Raw genomic sequence first — 22,573 nt, forward strand, 5'->3', positions numbered from 1 at the left:
CTTCATAAGGAGGTTGTAAGAAGAAAAATCAAAAGTCTATAAAGGTCAAAATTTGCAAGTGGCTATTGTAAACACACTAAGTATAAAATGCCAAAATCTTTTATTTGGGGGGTTTCTTGATTGAGTGAAAAGAGGGGGTGTTTCTTGGTGTTGTATTCCTCTTTTTTTGTAGTTATTTTTCATTTGTTGCATCATGGGAAATCTTAAGTTTCAAAAATTAACACCACATAACTATGGTACATGGTATATCAAAATGTTGTGTCAATTGATGAATAATGAAGTTTCTCAATATGTCGATGGTACCCTTCCTAAACCAACAAGTGATCAGGTATCTAGAAATAAAATCTTTTCTTGGGAATTAGAGGATAAGAAAACCCTAAGTTGATATTATGTTTGGGGTTCAAGACAAAATCTGCTATTAGATTGAGAAGTATAAGACATCCAAGGATGCTTGGGTACCCTCAAACACTTGTATGGTAAAGTTTCTAAGGACGATGTTTAAAAAATTGAAGATGAGCTTGTCTCCCTAGATCCTAAGACAATTGTTTCTATACGAGATTTTATCATAAAGGTGAATGAATTAAGAATGAATCTTGATGATAGTGGTAGTCCTATTAAAGACGACAGGTTAATCTATGTCATTCATAATAAGTTGCCATCTGAGTACCCCACATTTTTTTCTTCTTACAACACCACAAAGACTACATTAGAGGCTACCTATTAGAAAGTCACTTTTGATCATTATGCTCAACTGTTGGATAATGAAGAAAAGAAGTTGCAATCAATGGGGATTCTCAAGTCATCCAAGTCTAAGGCATCGGTGGCTAATAATGAGGGTTCTAAAAATTCAGCTAGTCAAACTTCAAATAAAGGAAAGGGCAAGAAGAAGAAGTGGAAGAATAGCAAAAAAGATAATGCAAAATAGAAAACACCACCATCAAATCAAAAAGGTAAGTCTTCCTTTAATTCAAACAAGAAGGGGGACACTAAAAAGGAGAAGAAAAATTGTTCTTATTGCAAGAATTCGGGTCATGTTGAACATGAGTGTTACCACAAACTGATTGATGAGTTGAAGAACATCATGAAGAAACACAATGTTCCACTACCTAATGCTTATAAGGTGAAAGGATATTCATCTTTAGATTATAAGTGCAAAGGGCATGCTTTACTCACAAACATTGTTGGTCAAGGAGAATCGATCATAGATTCAGGTGCCACACATCATATGGGTGTGTCAAAAAGAGATTTTTTTTCGTGATACATTTAGAGGTACCACACATTTTCATAGGTGATGACACAAAGGTGGAAGTTGAAGGAAAAGGTAAAGTTGAGATAGAAAATGGAGTGTTTAAGGATGTTCTATATGTTCCTAATCTTACCTCCAACCTTCCTTCAGTCTACCAAATGACTCACTATCGAGGTAGAAATAAAGTTGAATTCCTTCTAAATTCAGTGGTAGTGAAAAGCATTAAGAATGGCTCAATGATTGCGAAAGGAAAAACCAATCATTATTCAAGGCTTGACATTTTCTCCTCCTTTGTGCCAAAATCAAATGCACAAACCTTTTTATTACATTTAAATAAAGAAAGAAAAATGTGGCATGATAGATTTGGACATCTCAACTACAAAAATCTCCAACAACTTAGCAAAAAGAAAATGGTCAATGGTCTATCTCAAGTTTAGTTTTTAGATGGTGTTTGTTCAGGTTGTTCATTTGGGAAACATCCAAAAAAATTGTACAAAAATGGGAAGTCTTGGAGAGAACAATGTGTTCTTGAATTAGTTCATAGTGATTTGGTAGGCCCATTTCCAGAGCCTTCATTTGGAAACTCTCTCTATGTCCTCAGCTTCATACATGACTACTCTCATTTTACTTGGGTCTTCTTCATGGGTCATACGAGTAAAGTATTTGAAAAATTTCTCAACTTCAAAGCTCAAGTGGAGAGAAAATCAGAAAATGGCATCAAAGCTCTTCAAATAGATAATGGGGAGTATGTGAACACAAGACTAATATACTTTTTAACTCAAGCAGGCATTGACCTTCAACACTAACTACCATATACACAGCCACAAAATGGTGTTGCTGAAAGGAAAAATAGAACTCTCAAGGAAATGACCACTTGCATGCTACAAATCAAGTCTCTTGATCAAGTCTTTTAGGATGAAGCAATGAACTATGCTAACTACATCCAAAATAGAAGTCCTCATAAAGATTTGGATAGTGTAACTTCTTTTGAAGCATGGACAGGTAGGAAACCTATTTTTAAGCACTTCAGAGTCTTTGGTTGCTCGACATGGGCTCAAATAGCTCAAAAAATGTGCAAGGAATTCGAAGCACAAAGAAAACCTTTAATCTTTGTTGGATATGCAGACTCACATATAACCTACAAGTTAATGCATCTAGAGACACATGATATATTCTATGTCAGGAGTGTACATTTTGAAGAAAGTTTTCCAACCTTTACTTCATCAACTCCTCCTTCTTCCTCCTTCATTGAAGAGAGTGATAATCATAATAGTGACTTGGAAGATGTTTGTCCTCAACCAAAATAGAGGCATTAGCTAGTTGAGGCTAAGGATACTCCTACATCTTCTTCTACTAGACCTATATGGTCTAAGAAAACATTGAATTTGGTACGACCATTGGTAGGGAATCCTTCTGATACAAGGAGGACAAGATCAAAGAACAATTCACTCCCACATGCATATATTTTAGTTTCTTGAAATCCATAGTCATTTAAAGAAGTATCAGGTATTCTAGAATGGAATAGGGAAATGGAGGAAGAGTATAACTCTCTTATGAGAAATGATACATGGGACTTAGTTTCTCTTCCTAATAGAAGAAAATTTTTTTAATGTAAGTGGATCTATTGGAAAAAATTTGTAGTGGATGGAAGTGTGGATAAACATAAATATCAACTTGATGGAAAAGGTTTATATCAAGTACCAGGCATTAATTATACTAAGACTTGTGCACGAGTGGTGAAGATGAACTCCATTCACTTGACCATAGCTATAGTAGCAGCTTAGGGATGGGCTATTCATAAAATGGATGTGAAGAGCACATTTTTGAATGGTGGTCTATATTAAAAGATATATATATGGAGTAGCCACATTGATTCATATAGGATGCTACCTTGGTTTGCAAATTGGAAAAGTCTATCTTTGGATTTAAACAAGCTCCCAGAGCTTGGTATGCCAAGTTGGATTCCTTCTTTCTCTCTAAAGGCTTCACCAGATGTCATTCCAATTAGAATGTCTACATTCTTCAAAGGGAAGATTGACATTTTCTCCTTGTTCAATATGTGGATGACTTGATCATTATCAAAAGTACTGCATCCATTATCAACAATGTTAAGACTACTTTGTGGGATAGGTTTACGATGACATACTTGGGGCTACTTCCCTATTTCCTTGGTATAGAGATACATCAGCCTTCATTAGGGATCACACTATCACAACCCAAGTATTCTCTTGGTCTGTTAGCTTAGTTTCACATGACTAACTCGAAGGCTGCATCTATCCCATTCCTTTTCGGTGTTAAGTTAGAGACAAAGTGTTCCTCTCCACTTGTTGATGCAACTTTGTATTGATAGTTGGTGGGAAGCCTCATCTACTTAACACATGTATGGACACTCATATGAGTTTTCATGTTGACAACATAGGAGTACGCAATTCTAATTTAGCAGATAGTGTCTACAACACATGAGTTAGCATCCAATTTAAGCACATGGTGTCTACAACATCTATGCACATGAGACACCTTGTCATACTTATCCTCTCATTGATGCATGTATATTCATGCACAATGGAGAAAATGTGCTTAGTTGTCATGCTTATCTCCTACTACATTCTAGACACATTCTAGATGCATCTTAGAGACCTTTATATATAGGAACCGCTAGTGTACTATACAATCAATCAATTTTTTATCAATATTTTGATCATACTTTGTTAGTCATTTGTGCTTGTTATTGTGCTTCTTGGTGTTGGGTGAATTTTTCCCTAAGGAAAATTATTACATGGTATTAGAGCCATGTGAGCATCATTTCATAACCATTAGAGATTGATTTCACTTCACCTCTCTAAGGAAAATTCGACTTGGATTAGGAGAATCCAAAAATATTGAGAGTGTCTAGAGCCAAAGTGAACTCACCATTGCATTTGTAGCATCAATCTGGTGAAAATGGACTATAAATTTACATATATTTTACAATAGTCAAAATTGAGGCAAATTTTTTTGCAAACTGGCACCTAGAGGCCCTGATTTGCAAATCTGGTATGATCTATTAGATCTACGCATTTAATTTTTTTCAGATCTGTAATTAATTTTTCTGTGCAATTATTTTTGAATTTCATTATTTTTCAAAAATTACTTTTGGCCAATAGGGTTTGTAGAGAATTTTTTTTCCAAGAACTAGGTGGTAAAATCCTGGCCCCTACAAGGAATAATATTTTTTGGTGATAGTGGAATATTCCTCATTTATATTGGTGGAAGAATCCACAGTCTGACAAAATTTATAATTTATCGGCAAAGTCCACAGACAAATGGACAACAATATCCTTCACACTTTTCAGCGGAGCACAAAACTAACTAGCACCTCAATAAATCCAAGCAGCTTTTTTGGATTTACCCTTATAGGGTGGTCCATTTATACACCCATGGGGGTGTTTACCCACTGAATGTGGGATTCGTATCCCAACATTCTCTAGTACCCCTTTTAAAACCAACCACTGACCTTGTTTCCCATTTTTGACATTGATACATAAACTCTGGCAATGTTGCTATATGACCCCCTACGCAAGTCAAATCCACATCCTCCACATGACAAAAGATAAGAATGTCATGTCCAATACATTGATGCAAAACATGCGAGACAACCCAAACCTATCCAACCACATAGCTCAACTTACTCCATCCACGTAGACACCTACACCAATTCAGCTGAGGAGATGTGTCATTTTTTGTCTATATAGTCCATATAGTTTTGTACTACCTGTAGACACCTAAATTTGATTACACTGCTTTGGTAATCTAATTTAGCCATCTCTAAAGGCATCATTAATTAAATTCTTATTTAATTAATCCTTTGCCATCCCTAGTTGATTAATTTAATTAATCATCTATAGTCCTAATTGATAAATCAAATAATCTATTATTTATCAATTAAATCCTTTTCTCCTATCTAATTCCAAAAATCCCCATTTATTAAATAAATCTATTTGATAAATGAAATCCTCAAATTCAAAAACCCCTAACCTATCTCTAATCCTCCATTTAGCCTAATCCACCCCATCCACCCATACTAACCAAGCTTAGCCACTAACTCACCCACCCTCATTAATGCCATCCACTTGTACATCTCTAACATCCCTAATCTAATCCTAAACCCAAGCCTAATCCACCCCCTAATGTTGTCACATTCCTTAAACAAGTTTAAGACTTTCCTAATCCAAACCAAAGTCTCCCCTCAAAAAAACCCAACCACTAAGTCATGAGTGCTCTTACAAAACATAAAAGACTCTTACAAGCCCACTCATGACTCTTACACCCATCTTCCACACCCTGCCCTCTTCCACACTCATTCCTCTTACATCCCTCTTACATACTCAACCCCACTCATCATGCCTTTAACCAACCCTTTACCCTACCCTCTCACACTCATCCTCCTTGTGACAAGTGTCACCTTCCCATTGGTTCTAAACAAGCACAATCCATGTGCTCCCCTTTGAGTTCATCTTAGCCCTCCTTAAGCCTTCATCCATCCTTGCATCTAAGCCCTCCATCCCTCTACCCCTTAGCCTATAAATTGAATCCCATCCCAAGCCATTTCATCAACAATCTTTGAGCTAAAGTTACCATGCTATTTTGAGAACCAAAGCCATCAATCTTACCCTTATAATGCCAAATTGAGAGCTCACAAAGCTACCAATTTGCCATTACCCATCTCAATTGAAGTAGCTTTTGAGCATCTTGAGCATACATCCACAGCAAAAGGACACATCTACAGAATCAAGAAAACATGGAGTGTTTTCTCTTGTTAAGTTTGCACTTCTTGTTTGCTTTCTTTGTCTAAGCATATATGTGAATTTAGTTTTTGGTTTGTGAATGTTTACTTTATTTGTTAATGTTCTTTGCATACTAAATCTTGTTCTATACTACCAACCTAGCCATTGATGTCATTATTCATCATGCTAACATCAGTAGTGACATCATCTAGGGGGCCAAGTTTGTAGACATCATCTTTTTATTGGCCTAAATTTGATAGCCATATGAATGTCTTCCACTAGAAAAATTGAACTTCTACAATGGTCATTCAGATGTCAAATTTAACCTCCTATTTTGCTGATTAGATCCCTCTCTAGATTCATTTTTGAGTTGATAGTCCAACTTTGGGAGGCCATATCTTAGTCATCTGGGCTCCAAATCAGGTGCAATTTTCTAAAAGTTTGGCTAAGATTTCCTGAACTTTTTAGTGGTGCAGTTCTTTTGTTGTTTTTGTGCACGAATTTGTTAGAAATTTTAGTTTTTGATGACTATACCTTTGCAATCTTGCATTTTTCAACTTGAATTGCTCTGAATGGGCTCATCTAGACTCGAAATGATGTTTTTTTTTTTTTTGAAAGTGCATATTTTTTTGTCTACTTTCTAGTTCTGCTATCAGATTATAGGCTTGTGTGGACAGAAATATCACTTTTACAAATAGATCCTCTCTTTTCTTTGTAATGCTACAAAATTATTGTATATTGTATAGTTCCAAATTTGTACTTCATAAGGAGGTTGTAAGAAGCAAAATCAAAAGTCCATAAAGGTCAAAATTGGGAAGTGGCTATTGTAAACACACTAAGTATAAAATGCCAAAATCTTTTATTTGTGGGGTTTATTGATTGAGCGAAAAGGGGAGGTGTTTCTTGGTGTTGTATTCCTCTTTTATTGTTGTTATTTTTCATTTGTTGCATCATGGGAAATCTTAAGTTTCAAAAATTAACACCACATAACTATGCTACATGGTATATCAAAATGTTGTGTCAATTGATGCATAATGAAGTTTTTCAATATGTCGATGGTACCCTTCCTAAACCAACAAGTGAAAAGGTATCTAGAAATAAAATCTTTTCTTGGGAATTAGAGGATAAGAAAACCCTAAGTTGATGTTATGTTTGGGGTTGAAGACAAAATATGCTATTACATTGAGAAGTATAAGACATCCAAGGATGCTTGGGTACCCTCAAAAACTTGTATGGTAAAGTGTCTAAGGAGGATGTTTACAAAATTGAAGATGAGCTTGTCTCCCTAGATCCTAAGACAATTGTTTCTAAACCAGATTTTATCATAAAGGTGAATGAATCTTGATGATTGTGGTAGTCCTATTAAAGATGACATGTTAATCTATGTCATTCATAATACGTTGCCATCTGAGTACCCCACATTTTTTTCTTCTTACAACACCACAAAGACTACATTAGAGACTACCTATTAGAAAGTCACTTTTGATCATTATGCTCAATTGTTGGATGATGAAGAAAAGAAGTTGCAATCAATGAGGATTCTCAAGTCATCCAAGTCTAAGGCATTGGTGGCTAATAATGAGGGTTCTCAAAATTCAGCTAGTCAAACTTCAAATAAAGGAAAGGGCAAGAAGAAGAAGTGGAAGAATAACAAAAGAGAGGATGCAAAATAGACAACACCACCATGAAATCAAAAATGTAAGTCTTCCTTGAATTCAAACAAAAAGGGGGACACTAAAAGGAGAAGAAAAATTGTTCTTATTGCAAGAAGTCGGGTCATGTTGAACATGAGTGTTACCACAAATAGATTGATGATTTGAAGAACATCATGAAGAAACACAATGTTCATCTACCTAATGCTTATAAGGTGAAAGGATCTTCATCTTTAGATTATAAGCACAAAGGGCATGCTTTACTCACAAACATTGTTAGTCAAGGAGAATCGGTCATAGATTCAGGTGCCACACATCATATGGGTTTGTCAAAAAGAGATTTTTTTTTCATGATACATTTAGAGGTACCACACATCTTCATAGGTGATGACACAAAGGTGGAAGTTGAAGGAAAATGTGAAGTTGAGATAGAAAATGGAGTGTTTAAGGATGTTCTATATGTTCCTAATCTTACCTCCAACCTTCCTTCAGTCTACCAAATGACTCACTATCGAGGTAGGAATAAAGTTGAATTCCTTCTAGATTCAGTGGTAGTGAAAAGCATTAAGAATGGCTCGATGATTGCAAAAGGAAAAACCAATCATGATTCAAGGCTTTAAAATTTCTCCTCCTTTGTGCCAAAATCAAATGCACAAACCTTTTTATTACATTTAAATAAAGAAATAAAAATGTGGCATGAGAGATTTGGACATCTCAACTACAAAATTCTTCAACAACTTAGCAGAAAGAAAATGGTCAACGGTCTACCTTAAGTTTAGTTTTTAGATGGTGTTTGTTTAGGTTGTTCATTTGGGAAACATCCAGAAAAATTGTACAAAAATGGGAACTCTTGGAGATAACAATGTGTTCTTGAATTAGTTCATAGTGATGTGGCAGACCCATTTCCAGTGCCTTCATTTGGTAACTCTCTCTATGTCCTCAGCTTCATAGATGACTACTCTCACTTTACTTGGGTCTTCTTCATGGATCATAAGAGTACAGTATTTGAAAAATCTCTCAACTTCAAGGCTCAAGTAGAAAAACAATCAGAAAATGGCATCAAAGCTCTTCAAATAGATAACGGGGAGTATGTGAGCTAAAGACTAACATACTTATGTACTCAAGCAGGCATTGACCTTCAACACTAACTACAATATACACTGCAACAAAATGGTGTTGCCGAAAGGAAAAATAGAACTCTCAAGGAAATGACCACTTACATGCTACAAAACAAGTCTCTTGATCAAGTCGTTTAGGATGAAGCAATGAACTATGCTAACTACATCCAAAATAGAAGTCCTCATAAAGATTTGGATAGTGTAACTTCTTTTGAAGCATGGACAGGTAGGAAACCTATTGTTAAGCACTTCAGAGTCTTTGGTTGCTCGACATAGGCTCAAATACCTCAAAAAAAGTGCAAGGAATTTGAAGCACAAAGAAAATCTTTAATCTTTGTTGGATATGTAGACTCACATATAACCTAAAAGTTAATGGATTTAGAGACACGTTATATATTCTATGTGAGGAGTGTACATTTTGAAGAAAGTTGTCCAAGCTTTACTTCATCAACTCCTCCTTCTTCCTCCTTCATTGAAGAGAGTGATAGTCATAATAGTGACTTAAAAGACATTTTTCCTCAACCAACATAGAGGCATTAGCTAGTTGAGGCTAAGGATACTCCTTCTACATCTTCTTCCACTAGACCTAGATGGGCTAAGAAAACATTGAATTCGGTACGACCATTGGTAGGGAATCCTTCTGATACAAGGAAGACAAGATCAAAGCACAATTCACTCCCACATGCATATATTTTAGTTTCTTTAAATCCATAGTCATTTAAAGAAGTATCAGGTATTCTAGAATGGAATAGGGAAATGGAGGAAGAGTATAACTCTCTTATGAGAAATGATACATTGGACTTAGTTTCTCTTCCTAACGAAAGAAAATTGGTTTAATGTAAGTGGATCTATTGGACCAAATTTGTAGTGGACGGAAGTGTGGATAAACATAAATCTCAACTTGTTGGAAAAGGTTTATATCAAGTACCAGGCATTAATTATACTGAGACTTGTGCACAAGTGGTGAAGATGATCTCCATTCACTTGACCATAGCTATAGTAGCAGCTTAGGGATGGGCTAATCATCAAATGGATGTGAAGAGCACATTTTTGAATGGTGATCTATATTAAAATATATATATATGGAGTAGCCACAATGATTCATATAGGATGCTACCTTGGTTTGCAAATTGCAGAAGTCTATCTTTGGATTTAAACAAGCTCCTAGAACTTGGTATGCCAAGTTGGATTCCTTCTTTCTCTCTAAAAGCTTCACCAAATGTCATTCCAATTAGAATGTCTACATTCTTCAAAGGGATGATTGACATTTTATCCTTGTTCTTTATGTGGATGACTTGATCAATATCAAAAGTACTACATCCATTATCAACAATGTTAAGGCTACTTTGTGGGATAGGTTTAAAATGACATACTTGGGGCTACTTAACTATTTCCTTGGTATAGAGACACATCAGTCTTCATTAGGGATCACACTATCACAACCCAAGTATTCTCTTGATCTTTTAGCTTAGTTTCAAATGACTGACTCGAAGGCTACATCTATCCCATTCCTTTTAGGTGTTAAGTTAGAGACAAAGTGGTCCTCTCCACTTGTTGATGCAAATTTGTATTGATAGTTGGTGGGAAGCCTCATCTAGTTAACACACGTATGCACACTCATATGAGTTGTCATGTTGACAACACAGGAGTACACAATTCTAATTTAGTAGATATGTCTACAACACATGAGTTAGCATCCAATTTAAGCACATGGTGTCTACAACATCTATGCACATGAGACACCTTGTCATACTTATCCTCTTATTGATGCACGTATATTCATGCACAATGGAGGACATGTGCTTAGTTTTCATGCTTATCTCCTAGTACATTCTAGACACATTCTAGATGCATCTTAGAGACCTTTATATATAGGCGCCTCTAGTGTACTATACAATCTATCAATTTTATATCGATATTTTGATCATACTTTGTTCGTCATTTGTGCTTGTTATTGTGCTTCTTGGTCTTGGGTGAATTTTTCCCTAAGGAAAATTATTACATGGTATTAGAGCCATATGAGCATCATTTCATAACCATTGGAGATTGATCTTGCTTCACCTCTCTAAGGACACTTCGACTTGGATTAGGAGAATCCAAAAATATTGAGAGTGTCTAGAGCCAAAGTGAACTCACCATTGCATTTGTAGCATCAATTTGGTGAAAATCGACTATAAATTTTCATATATTTTGCAATAGTCAAATTTGAGGCAATTTTTTGTGCAAACTGGCACCCAGAGGCCCTAATTTGCAAATCTGGTATGATCTATTAGATCTACACATTTAGTTTCTTTCAGATCTATAATTAATTTTTCTGTGCAATTATTTTTGAATTTCATTATTTTTGAAAAATTATTTTTGGCCAATAGGGTTTGTAGACAATTTTTTTTCCAAGAACTAGGTGGTAAAATCCTTTCCCCTATAGGGAATATTTTTTTTGGTGATAGTGGAATATTCCTCATTTATATTTGTGGAAGAATCCACAATCTGAAAAAATTTATCATTTATCGGCAAAGTCCACAGACAAATGGATAACAATACCCTTCACACTTTCTGGTGGAGCACAAAACTAACTAGCACCTCAATAAATCCAAGCAACTTTTTTTGGTTTACCCTTATAGGGTGGTCCATTTATACACCCGTGGGGGTGTTTACCCATTGAATGTGGGATTCGTATCGCAACATTCTCTAGTACCCCTTTTAAAACCAACCACTGACCTTGTTTCCCATTTTTGATGCTGATACATAAACTTTGGCAATGCTGCTAAATGACCCCCTCCGCAAGTAAAATCCACATCCTCCACATGAAAAAAGCTAAGAATGTCATGTCCAATACATCAACACAAAACATGCGAGACAACCCAAACCTATCCATCCACATAGCTCAACTTACTCCATCCATGTAGAAACCTACACCAGTTGAGCCGAGGAAACGTGTCATTTTTTGTCTATATAGTCCATACAGTTTTGTACTGCCAACTTAGCCACTGATGTCATTATTCATATTGCTAACATTAGTAGTGACATCATCTAGGGGGCCAAGTTTGTAGACATCATCGTTTTATTGGCCTAAATTTGATAGCCATATGAATGTCTTCCACTAGAAAATTTGAACTTCTATGATGGTCATTCGGATGTCAAATTTAACCTCCTATTTTGCTGATTCGACCCCTCTCTAGATTTATTTTTGAGTTGATAGTCCAACTTTGGGAGGCCATATCTTAGTCATCTAGGCTCCAAATCAGGTGTAATTTTCTAAAAGTTTGGCTAAGATTTCCTAAACTTTTTAGTGGTGCAGTTCTTTTGTTGTTTTTGTGCATGAATTTGTCAAAAATTTTAGTTTTTGATGACTATACCTTTGCAATCTTGCATTTTTCAACTTCAATTGCTCTGAATGGGCTCATTTGGACTCAAAATTAGGTTTTATTTTTTTTTAAAGTGCATATTTTTTGTCTACTTTCTAGATTTGCTATTAGATTATAGGCTTGTGTGGAAAAAAATATCACTTTTACAAATAGGTCCTCTCTTTTCTTTGTAATGCTAAAAAATTATTATATATTGTATAGTTCCAGATTTGTAATTCACAAGGAGGTTGTAAGAAGCAAAATCAAAAGTCCATAAAGGTCAAAATTGGCAAGTGGCTATTGTAAACGCACTAAGTATAAAATGCCAAAATCTTTTATTTAGGGGTTTTATTGATTGAGTGAAAAGGGGGGGTGTTTCTTGGTGTTGTATTCCTCTTTTTTTGTTGTTATTTTTCATTTGTTGCATCATGGGAAATCTTAAGTTTCAAAAATTAACACCACATAACTATGGTACATGGTATATCAAAATGTTGTGTCAATTGATGCATAATGAAGTTTCTCAATATGTTGATGGTACCCTTCCTAAACCAACAAGTGATCAGGTATCTAGAAATAAAATCTTTTCTTGGGAATTAGAGGATAACAAAACCCTAAGTTGATATTATGTTTGGGGTTGAAGACAAAATCTGCTATTAAATTGAGAAGTATAAGACATCCAAGGATGCCTTGGTACCCTCAATAACTTGTATGGTAAAGTGTCTAAGGAGGTTGTTTACAAAACTGAAGATGAGCTTGTCTCCCTAGATCCTAAGACAATTGTTTCTATACAAGATTTTATCATAAAGGTGAATGAATTAAGAATGAATCTTGATGATTGTGGTAGTCCTATTAAAGATGACAGGTTAATCTATGTCATTCATAATAAGTTGCCATCTAAGTACCCCACATTTGTTTCTTCTTACAACACCACAAAGACTACATTAGAGGCTACCTATCAGAAAGTCACTTTTGATCATTATGCTCAACTATTGGATGATGAAGAAAAGAAGTTGCAATCAATGGGGATTCTCAAGTCATCCAAGTCTAAGGCATGGGTGGCTAATAATGAGGGTTCTCAAAATTCAGGTAGTCAAACTTCAAATAAAGGAAAGGGCAAGAAGAAGAAGTGGAAGAATAACAAAAAAAAGGATGCAAAAAAGACAACACCACCATCAAATCAAAAAGGTAAGTCTTCCTTTAATTCAAACAAGAAGGGGGACACTAAAAAGGAGAAGAAAAATTGTTCTTATTGCAAGAAGTCGGGTCATGTTGAACATCAGTGTTACCACAAATAGATTGATGAGTTAAAGAAAATCATGAAGAAACACAATGTTCCACTACCTAATGCTTATAAGGTTAAAGGATCTTCATCTTTAGATTATAAGTGCAAACGACATGCTTTACTCACAAACATTGTTAGTCAAGGAGAATCGATCATAGATTCAGGTGCCACACATCATATGGGTGTGTCAAAAAGAGAATTTTTTTTCATTATACATTTAGAGGTACCACACATCTTCATAGGTGATGACACAAAGGTTGAAGTTGAAAGAAAAGGTGAAGTTGAGATAGAAAATGGAGTGTTTAAGGATGTTCTATATGTTCGTAATCTTACCTCCAACCTTCCTTCAGTCTACCAAATGACTCACTATTGAGGTAGAAATAAAGTTGAATTCCTTCTAGATTCAGTGGTAGTGAAAAGCATTAAGAATGGCTCGATGATTGCAAAAGGAAAAACCAATCATGATTCAAGGCTTTACACTTTTTCCTCCTTTGTGCCAAAATCGAATGCACAAGCCTTTTTATTACGTTCAAATAAAGAAAGAAAAAGATGGCATGAGAGATGTGGACATCTCAACTACAAAAATCTCCAAAAACTTAGCAGAAAGAAAATGGTCAATGTTCTACCTCAAGTTTAGTTTTTAGATGATGTTTGTTTAGGTTGTTCATTTGGGAAACATCTAGAAAAATTGTACAAAAATGGGAAGTCTTGGAGAGAACAATGTGTTCTTGAATTAGTTCATAGTGATGTGGCAGGCCCATTTCTAGTGCCTTCATTTGGCATCTCTATCTATGTCCTCAGCTTCATAGATGACTACTCTCACTTTACTTGGGTCTTCTTCATGGCTCATAGGAGTAAATTATTTGAAAACTTTCTCAAATTCAAGGCTCAAGTGGAAAAACAATCAGAAAATGGCATCAAAGCTCTTCAAATAGATAATGGGGAGTATGTGAACACAAGACTAATATACTTTTTTACTCAAGCAGGCATTGAACTTCAATACTAACTACCATATACACTACAAAAAAATGGTGTTTCTTAAAAGAAAAATAGAACTCTCAAGGAAATGATCACTTTCATGCTACAAAGAAAGTCTCTTGATGAAGTCTTTTAGGATGAAGAAATGAACTATGCTAACTACATCCAAAATAGAAGTCCTCATAAAGATTTGGATAGTGTAACTTCTTTTGAAGCATGGACAGGTAGGAAACCTATTGTTAAGCACTTTAGAGTCTTTGGTTGCTTGACATGGGCTCCAATACCTCAAAAAAAGTGCAAGGAATTTGAAGCACAAAGAAAACCTTTAATCTTTGTGGGATATGCAGACTCACATATAACCTACAAGTTAATGGATCTAGAGACACATGATATATTCTATGTGAGGAGTGTACATTTTGAAGAAAGTTGTCCAAGCTTTACTTCATCAACTCCTCCTTCTTCCTCCTTCATTGAAGAGAGTGATAGTCATAATAGTGACTTGGAAGATGTTTGTCCCCAACCAACACAGAGGCATTAGCTGGTTGAGGTTAAGGATACTCCTTCTACATCTTCTTCCACTAGACCTAGATGGGCTAAGAAAAGATTGAATTTGGTATGACCATTGGTAGGGAATCCTTCTGATACAAGGAGGACAAGATCAAAGAACAATTCACTCCCACATGCTTATATTTTAGTTGCTTCAAATCCAGAGTCATTTAAAGAAGTATCAGGTATTCTAGAATGGAATAGGGAAATGGAGGAAGAGTATAACTCTCTTATGAGAAATGATACATGGGACTTAGTTTCTCTTCCTAATAGAAGAAAATTGGTTTAATGTAAGTGGATCTATTCGACCAAATTTTTAGTGGATGGAAGTGTGGATTAAACATAAATCTCAACTTGTTGGAAAAGGTTTATATCAAGTACCAGGCATTAATTATACTGAGACTTGTGCACCAGTGGTGAAGATGAACTCCATTCACTTGACCATAGCTATAGTAGCAGCTTAGGGATGGGCTACTCATAAAATGGATGTGAAGAGCACATTTTTGAATAGTGATCTATATTAAAAGATATATATATGGTGTAGCCACAATGATTCATATAGGATGCTACCTTGGTTTGCAAATTGCAGAAGTCTATCTTTGGATTTAAACAAGCTCCTAGAGCTTGGTATGCGAAGTTGGATTCCTTCTTTCTCTCTAAAGGCTTCACCAGATGTGATTCCAATTATAATGCCTACATTCTTCAAAGGGATTATTGACATTTTCTCCTTGTTCTTTATGTGGATGACTTGATCATTATCAAAAGTACTGCATCCATTATCAACAATGTTAAGGCTACTTTGTGGGATAGGTTTACGATGACATACTTGGGGCTACTTCCCTATTTCCTTTCTATAGAGATACATCAGTCTTAATTAAGGATCACACTATCACAACCCAAGTATTCTCTTGATCTTTTAGCTTAGTTTCACATGACTGACTAGAAGGCTGCATCTATCCCATTCCTTTTCGGTGTTAAGTTAGAGACAAAGTGTTCCTCTCCACTTGTTGATGCAACTTTGTATTGATAGGTGGTGGGAAGCCTCGTCTACTTAACACATGCATGCCCTGATATTTCATTTGCAGTTGGCATGGTTTCTCACTTCATACAAGAGCCACATGAAGTTCATTGGAAGGCTTCCAAACACATTCTATATTACATCTAGGGTACACATACACATAGGATACACTATCCATGTAGTACAAGACTTCAGTTACCGGATTATATAGACTCAGACTATGCAGGGGACCTTGATTTTCTCAAGTCTATTTTAGGATATATATTCCATCTTGGTTTTGGCCCCATTTTTTGGTAGAGTAAGAAGTAGAACAATATTGGTCTTTCATCAACTAAGGCTGAGTATCAAGGAGTTGTTAATGCAGTGACTGAAGCTATTTGGTTGTAGCAGATCCTAAAGGATTTTAGTTTTGATATTCCTTAACCCACCATCATACATTGTGATAACCAGAGTGTTATTGAGATCTCAAAACATATAGTTAAGCATTAGCAGACAAAGCATATTGAGGTCCATATGCACTGTATTAGAGAGCTTATATATGAATAGTTCACTACATTGTAGTATTGTCCTACTGAGTAGTAGGTAGTCAACATCTTCACCAAGCCCTTCATGGAGGTCAAGTATATTCATTTGTGAGATCTCTTGGGGGCGAGGGATTTTTCTCCAAGGGGGGTCACATGATCCTTTTCTTCTTTTCTCTATTGTACATACCTCTCTTTTTGGGGCAGGGTTCTTCCCATGATGTTTTCCCTCTTTCTCCATTTTCAAACAGATTTCCTTGCATTGTACAACATTTCATTATGTACATGGGTACCTAACATGGCCTAGTAGCTAGGACCCATTATGCATTTCATCATCACTTTTGTGAGCTTAAGTACATTCCCCTTAGTTGCACTTAAGGGGAGTTGTTAGTGTGAATAATTATTATTTACACTTTACTTAAGTTTAATTAGGTTAAATGCATTATTTTATTATTTATTAGATTAGACACCTTGCAGTATGTGCACTCATATGAGTTGTCATGTTGACAACATAATAGTATGCAACTTTAATTTTGCACATGGTGTCTACAACATAGTAGTTAGCATCTAATTTAAGCACATGGTTTCTACAACATCTATACATGTTAGACACCTTGTCATACTTATCCTCTCATTGATGCACATATATTCATGCACAATGGATGTTGTGTGCTTAGTTGTCATGCTTATCTCCTAGTACATTCTAGATACATTTTAGATGCATCTTAGAGGCCTTTATATACAAGCACCTCTAGTGTACTATACAATCAATCAAATTTATATTGATATTTTTTATCATACTTTGTTAGTCTTTTGTTCTTGTTATTATGTTTATTGGTATTGGGTGAATATTTCCCTAAGTCAAATTCTTACAAGGAGAACCAACAAGCATCTCAAGATGGAGAAATTTAAAAACCCCTAAAGTATGAATCTATATCTAACTCCTCTGATAGTGAGGATAAACTTGCTAAAAAGAAAAGACTCCACCAGGAAATTAAACCTAGCCCCAACTCTACCAGACCATCCCATTCTTGAAACAATTGATTAATTATGTATTGTCTTTGATGTTACACAAAATGTCATATCATCACAAATCAATGTATGTCGTTCTCGCTCAAGCATTAAAGATAGTTTTCTATGACTATCAAGCATTACAAAGTTTTCCTAGTTAAAAATTTAATATCTACCAAGTTCACTTAGGCACCAAAGGAAAGTCGGTAGAAGATGAGTGTTAATCAAGCTCACTTGGTTAATGAAGGAAATGTTGGATGGAGCTAGTGTTAACTAAGCTCACTCAATTACTAATGGAACATTGCAAATATGAAGTGTTGACCGAGTTCACTTTCTTAACATAGGAAAATCATTTTTGAGTTAGTGTCTACTGAGTAGGGTCAACTAACAAAGGATTTTCTTATTTAGCATATTGAGTTCAATTGATTTATCTGTTGATTATAGCTAATTGAAAAAATGAATATTAATTATTCTAAGTTGTATTCTAGCTAACTTGACAATATGAAAGATATAACTATAAGCTCAAGTTGAGGATTAGAAAGTGTGAATGCACGGAAGAGAACTGAAGATTTGATCATGCTAAGAGGAATTGAATTAGAAGGATAAGTCCTCAAGGAGTTGAAAAGATATATTTGATCAAGAAGGATGAAGTATTCAAGCCAGAATTGAGATCTATAATCAGTAATTCAATTATATCCAAATTAGGTCATGCCATTGTTACTCTTTAACCATTGTAACAATGATCTAAATCTCTTGAAAAAATTGGCTTAATAATTATTTCTAAATCATCTAACAAGGTGACATTTCTATTGAATTGTCCAAAGACTTGTAACAAGGCCACTCCTAATAGGGTGATTAAATCCTCTAATAGGGTCACACCTAACAGTGTGTTTTATAACCTTTAACATGGTTGGCCCCTAATAAGGCTCACTTCAGAAGATTGAAAATCAGTAACAACTTGCAATTGGTGGTTTTTCCCAAATTAGGATTCCATGCTAAACAAGGTAAACTTTATGCAACCCCCTCCAAAAAGAGATATAAAAATATTGGCGAATCTTACATTATTTTGAAAAATAAAAATAATTTCTATTATTTAATTGGCAAACTTACACTATTTAAATATTTTTATAACTAAATTTTATAAAAATGTGGTGATTTTAAATATTTTTAACAAGTAAATTATTTTTCCAAAATTTTCTAAAATTAGCCAATTAGCGAATATTAGCCAATAAAAAATACCCTCACGCTAAATCTTGGTGTCAAATGTGTTCATGCTATTTCTCATATGTGTTTTCAACTAAGTTAAAGTAACATTAATCATAGATAACATCTTAAGATTTTCATGTTAAGTATCCGTGGAGCATTTTTAGTGTACCAAGTTACAACATTTTTCTATTTGTTTGTTAAGCATTAGTAGAGTTTAGTTTTCAGAGTTTATTTTGTATTAACATCTAAGGGATATGAGATTTATTTTAGTGGTAACTGATTCACCCCTCACTTCTCAGTTACTCCTCTTATATTTCCAACAATTGGTATAAGAGCTTTTGGTGCTTGTAGAAAAGGTTTCAAGGACCTAAGCTAAAGACCAGGATGTCTTACAAAAGAGAGATTCCTAGGTAAAACTAAGACAAATTTGTAACATGGCAAGGACTTATGAGACTACATCTAGCATCAATCACTAATTTGGGTTGTAAGTATCTTGATATCGAATACAAGACTTCTACTAGAACATTATTAGTTGAAGATATTATTGAAAAGAAAAATAATAACATCCTGATGATTGATATTACATCGGCTCTTAATTATGCTAAATATGATGAAGTACAAGACTATACTATAGCTCATGCAATGTGGATCAAACTGAAACATATTTATGGAGGAGATCATAATGTAAGAAGAGCTAAAATAGAAAATCTTAGAGGTCAACTTAATCAGAGGGAAATGAGAGAAGATGAAAACATTGAAAAATATATGGAAAGAATCAAATAAAGTGTGAGCACAATCAAAGCATATGGAGGAGACATTAATAGTTGTAAGAAAGGTACTTAGAAGCCTTATTCCTATCTATGTAATTAGAGTGTCTTCTATTCTAGAGATGAGATGTGATCCAAATAGCAATATAACTTTGGATGCTCTAGTTGGAAGATTGATAGCTTTTGAGTTAGATAACTATGATAACTATGTTCCTAGGTCCAAAGATATTGAGTCTACATTTGAAGCCAAAATCTTACTCAAGAAAAAGAGTAAGAAATCAAAGACCAATCAATCATGAAGTGAAGAAAAAGAAGAAAATTCTGACAGTGATCTTGAAGTTGTTGAAGCCCTACTTGCAAGGATATATTCTAAATGTAGAGGAAATTACAAAGGTAAGATTCCTCTAATCTATTTATCTTGTGAAGAAGTTGATCACATTGCTGCAAGATGCCCAGACAAAGAAAACAAGGATGAAAAGAAAAATAATAAGTACAAAGGAAAAAAGAAATTCAAAAACTACAAGGACAATGGTAAGAAATCTTATTTTATGGCCAACGATTTTGATAACATTGAAGATGAAATGGTATATATTTTTGTAAAGGATGAATCTAATAATGAAGGAGATAAAATGGCACTTACCTCTCATGTTAGAAAAGATGATACATGTACATTTGACAGTGGTTGTTCACATCATATGACTAGAGACAAAACGAAGTTTGAGCACATGGAATATTATGATGGTAGTAGTTTGAGATTTAGAAATAATCAACCTTGTTGCATAAAAGGAAAATAATGTATCTCATTAACCAATGAAGTTATATGTGACAATTCTTATTGGATTGAAGGATTAAAGAATAATCTATTGAGTGTGGAACAGTTGAATAACATTGGATTAAAGGAAGAATTTATGAATGGGAAGGCCAAATTATTGGATGGAAAAGAAAATCTGGTTGGATATGGCAAACAAACAAAAGGTAACCTATTCTATCTTGACCTCGGAAAAAGTTCATGTTTTATTGCTCAAGTAGAAGAAAGTTGGTTATGGAAAAAATAATTATGTAATGTAAACTTTGATAACCTAGTCAAGATAAGAAAACACAGAAGAGTAAGAGGTAGTCCTAGCTTGAGGAAACCAGATATGGGTCTATGCAAAAATTGTCAAATTGGTAAGATGGGAAAGACTAGTTTCAAAAGAAAGAACTATCATTCTAAAGAAGTATTAGAGCATGTGAATATAGACTTATGTGGACCTATTGGAATAGAGAGTTATAGTGGAGATAATTTTTTTATTCTTTTTGTTGATGACTATTCTAAAATGACTACTATAATATATCTAAAAGAAAAATGAAAAGATTTTCAAAAATTCAAGTGCTATCTAGCAAGAGTGGGAAAAGAAAATGAAAAAAAGTTAAAATATTTAAGATCAGACAGAGGTGGTGACTTCATCTCAAATGAATTCAATAAATTCTATATTGAAAAAGGAATTAAAAGACAAGTATCAACCCCTAGTACACCTTAGCAGAATGGCATAGTTGAAAGAAGGAACAAATCTATCATGGATTGCACAAGAATATTGATGATAGAAAAGAATGTTGCAATCAAATACTGGAAGGAAGCTATCAAAATTGTAGTTCATACTTTGAACAAATTACAGCTGAAGAAAGACTTAAATCAAGCTCCTTATGAACTATGGTATGGGTAAAAACATAATGTAAGTTACTTCAAAGTATTTGGTAGAAAATGTGATATCTTAAAAGAATCTAGAAAGGAAAAGTTAATGTCAAAGGTGATGAAGTCATATTTCTAAGATACTCCTACAGAAGTAAAGTATACAAATGTTTGAATTTTTCTACTCATAAAATCATAGAAAGTGCACATGTGAGAATTAACGAGTTTGAAGGAAAGAGCGAAGAAGAAAGCAACAAAGAGCTTAAGGATTAGAGAAGATTTGTCTACTATGAACCTAATACCATACCAAATCTATCTAAAAGAATGGAAGGTTCACATCTCGAGTCCCCAAATCTCCAATAGCTATCGAGTTCTAGATAGTGCAACTTGAGTCACAATTTGAAAGACCTAAGTCACAGTCTACCAAGTTGATACAAGAGAAAATTGAGTATAATGGACATGAGTCATAGAAAATGGAACCTGAGATTAATACTAAATTTCATAATGAAATTAGTAAAACTTATTTCAAATCCAAAGAACCTATGTTAGCAAGATATGTTTAAATCCTCTGTGAGTTGCATATGCTAGCAAAATTATAACACCTTTTGATCTTGCAATAGAAAAAAAAGTATCACCATAATCAATACCTTCTTATTGAGAATGGCCTTTACATACCAAACTTTCTTTGTTTTTGGAAACTTTTCCATCTTCATCTAGCTTATTTCTAAATATCCACTTTGTGGAAATCACATTTTTATTCTTGGGTCTAGGAACAAGAGTCCAAGTTTTGTTCTTCTTTATTTGTTTTATTTCTTCATTCATTGGTTCAATCCAACTTTCATGATCCAATGCATCTCTAACATTTCTAGGTTTAAATTCAGTAAGTAAACATGTACCTTTCAATTTATTTCTTGTCATTATTCCATTTGATTTTTCTCCAATGCATCATGCACCTAATCAAATTATTAGAGACAAATCAGACAGAACAATGACAAGAAATAAATTGAGAGGTACTTGTTTACTTGCTAAATTTAAACCTAGAAATGTTAAAGATGCATTGGATCATGAAAGTTGGATTGAATCAATGAATGAAGAAATAGAACAAACACACAAGAACAAAACTTGAACTCTTGTTCCTAGACCCAAGAATAAAAATGTGATTTCCACAAAGTGGGTATTCAGAAATAAGCTAGATGAAGATGGAAAAGTCTCCAAAAACAAAAAAAGGTTGGTATGTAATGGCCATTCTCAAGAAGAAGGTATTGATTATGGTGATACTTTTTCTTCTATTGCAAGATTAAAAGGTGTTATAATTTTGCTAGCATATGCAGCTCATAGAGAATTTAAAGTTTATCAAATGATGTAAAATCTATATTCCTGAATGAAATTCTTGATGAGGTGAACAACTTGAAGGCTTTATAGATCCTAGTGAAAGAGACATGGTCTAAAAAT

The sequence above is a fragment of the Cupressus sempervirens genome, chromosome 11 (genome assembly GCF_028749045.1).
Source record: "Cupressus sempervirens isolate cs-2001-9-10 chromosome 11, ASM2874904v1, whole genome shotgun sequence".
Lineage (NCBI taxonomy): Eukaryota > Viridiplantae > Streptophyta > Pinopsida > Cupressales > Cupressaceae > Cupressus > Cupressus sempervirens.